The 3,076-nt window shown below is 43.4% G+C and overlaps 1 long non-coding RNA gene across 1 annotated transcript; it reads left to right on the forward strand.

Annotated features, from left to right (window-relative positions):
- The first annotated feature begins 353 nt into the window (after positions 1 to 353).
- Positions 354 to 2,572, forward strand: LOC110290447 (uncharacterized). The gene is made up of 3 exons (XR_002377439.3): positions 354 to 686; positions 1,720 to 1,882; positions 2,343 to 2,572. It is a non-coding gene; the product is annotated as an uncharacterized LOC110290447 (long non-coding RNA).
- The last annotated feature ends 504 nt before the right edge of the window (positions 2,573 to 3,076 follow it).

Here is a 3,076-nt window from a genome sequence, read left to right on the forward strand (position 1 = left end):
CAGACACATACAGACACACACACAGAGACACACATACAGACACACAGACACATACAGACACAAACAGACACACAGACACACAAAGACACACACACAGACACAGACACATACAGACACACAGACACACACACACACACATGAAAAGTTGCTAATGGTAAGCACCTCTGTTTTCTGTAGCTTTCACAAAGCCTGCACAGACAGCAGACCAGAAAGCTAGGCTACATGTTCAAAGATGGGGAGAAGGCCCTGGGTTGGCTTTCTCCAGGGCCTTCTCCCTAGAGTGACAAGGAGGTAGTCTTCCCCGTCTCTGCACACATGGGATGGGACTCCTGTGTCCCTTGGCAACTAGAGCTTCCACGTCAGAATTCCAAACCACCAGGCAACCTCGTGACAGAACGTAAAGAAGAGCGAGCACACACAGGAATCTCAGCTCTGCCCACCAGTGTGGCACCAGGCAATTCGCTTGCACCCTGCTATGTTTTAGGCTGTGCGTCTCCAACATGGCCACATTGATTTCCTGCCTCACTTACCCATATGGTCTTGTTGTGAGGACACAGATGAAAACGATCTGATTCACTGTCAGAAGATTCTCCTGACTGGACATGAGCCGGGTATAGTGCTTCAAGTGAATAATTCCAGCGCTCAGGATGCTAAGGCAGGAGCTTGGGCTACATAGTGAGTTCAAGGTCAGCCTACACTACATGGTGAGGGCTGGGAGGCAGCAACCCACCTCACCACCACACACACAAATACACTGAAAGTTGCTAACGACAAACACCTCCATTTCCTCTATCTTTCACGAAGGCTCCACAGAGAACAGACCAGAAAGCAGGAGCCAGGAGCAGACACCATCAACGTTGTGTACATCCTTCTTCCATAAACTCCCACTTTCTTTATATTTATATATATGATATTATATATATATACATATATATACACATATATATATACATATATATGTGTATATATACTATATATATATATATATATATATATATATATATATATATATATATATATATATATATAGGTTTTTTGAGACAGGGTTTCTCTGTGTAGCCCTGGCTGTCATAGAACTCACTCTGTAGACCAGGCTGGCCTTGAACTCAGAGATCCGCCTGCCTCTGCCTCCCAAGTGCTGGGATTAAAGGCGTGCGCCACTACTGCCCAGCTTCTTATACCTTTGAGGCACTGTTTCATGTATTCCTGGCTGGACTTCAACTTATTTTGTAGCCAAGAAAGACTATGAATTTCTGATCCAGTTTACTGAGTGCTAGGGACTTAACCCAGGGCTCTATGTATACTAGGCTAGCCCTTCACCAACTGAACTACCACATCCCCAAAGCAATAAACTCCCAGTTGCAGACTGGGGTAGTCAGTGCTAGGGTAAGGCTGCCTAGGTCTTTGGGGTGGAGAACCTACAGTACTCCAGCAATAGGGTTTGCTTATGATGATTAAGTCCCCTTCAATTTAATGACAACTGACAGCCAGGGGGATGGCTCAGGGGTAAAGGGGAAACTCACATGGAGAGAGAGGTCCTTTGCCCTCCACAGGTGTCCCACAGCGTGTGCATTTGTACGTGTGCACATACACAAAATACAGAAATAAATGTAATGGAAAATGTCAACACACAGAAGGACTTCAGGTGTGGCTTTCTAGATCACTGTCTGCAATACAAGAAGATGACTGGTCCACTCGTGCCTTGTAATCTCCTTCAAGGTGCTGTGTGCAGAAGAGGATATCTGTTACCTTGGAGCTGGAGGTAGAGTTGTAAGTCACCATGTGAATGCAGGCAATGGAATCCGGTTCCTCTGGAAGAACAGCAAGTGGCCTTAGCCACCAGGCCATCTCTCCAACCTCTTGAATTCTAGTAACATTTAACGTAAGTCTTTCTTTCCTTCTCTCTGTTTTATTTGTGGTACTTTATCACATATGCTAAAGTAGATCCATAGCCCTCTCTTTTAAAAAAAAAATTTATTTTACTTTTGAGCCAGTGTTTCGTATAACACAAACTATCTTTGGACTTGTTTTGGAGCCAAGGATGACCTTGAATTCTATTTTTTTTAAAGATTTATTTATAATTATACATAAGTATGCTGTAGCTGACTTCAGATGCACCAAAAGATGGTCTCAGATCTCACTGTGGGTGGTTGTGAGCCACCATGTGTTGCTGGGATTTGAATTCAGGACCTTTGAAAGAGCAGTCAGTGCTCTTACCTGCTGAGCCATCTCGCCAGCCCCGACCTTGAATTCTTGATGTTCCTGCCTCTACTGCCCAGGTTACAGGTGTGTATCACCATGCACAAACTTAGCTCTTTTATAAATTTTCATTTTTATTTCAGACAAGTTTTTACACAGCCCAGGCGGCTGCCTTTGAACTCTCTGTGCAGCTGAAGATGGTCTTCAGGTTCTGATCCTCGGGATTCCTCCTCTTGAATGCTACAGGCACAAAGAAGGCACCATACCCATTGTTTGGCCTTTGTGCTTATAAATATTCATATAGGTTGAAGATGTAGTTGTGGTAGAATGCTTGCCTAACATGCTTGGAGCCCTAGGTTCCACCCACAGAACCACAAAAATAAATAAATAAGTAAATAAATAAAGCTAAAAGTAAATACGAGGTACTGTTTTCACAGGTGTGGTAGTGTACACTTCAAGAAAAGAATCAGTATTGGTTTAGGACCCCTGAGACCAAGTTCTCAACACAAAAGAAATTTATTTGCCCCAGAGGGACAGAAGGCAGAGAATAAGAGACAAAGACAGGAGGTAAAGGATGAGGGAGAAGAGGAAGGGAACAAGGGAGAGGGAGGAGAGATATTTGTCCCAGAGGGACTCTGGATAGAGACAGATATGGCACATCGGAAAAAATGGCAGTTTATATATAAAGGTAAAGGGGGAACCCCATATTAGGACGAGGTGTTTAATTTTAATTTGGCATATTAATATTAATTATGTGAGCAAAAGGGGGCTTTTAATTGTTAGACTTCAATACTTTGATAGCTGGACCTTGGTAGTTAGCTTAAGGATGAGGAAGTAGCCAAATAAGGGACCAGAATTTGGTGGGTAGCTTTAGGAA

The sequence above is a fragment of the Mus caroli genome, unplaced genomic scaffold, assembly GCF_978045245.1.
Source record: "Mus caroli unplaced genomic scaffold, Mus_caroli_1 scaffold_2, whole genome shotgun sequence".
In the NCBI taxonomy this organism is placed as follows: Eukaryota; Metazoa; Chordata; class Mammalia; order Rodentia; family Muridae; genus Mus; species Mus caroli.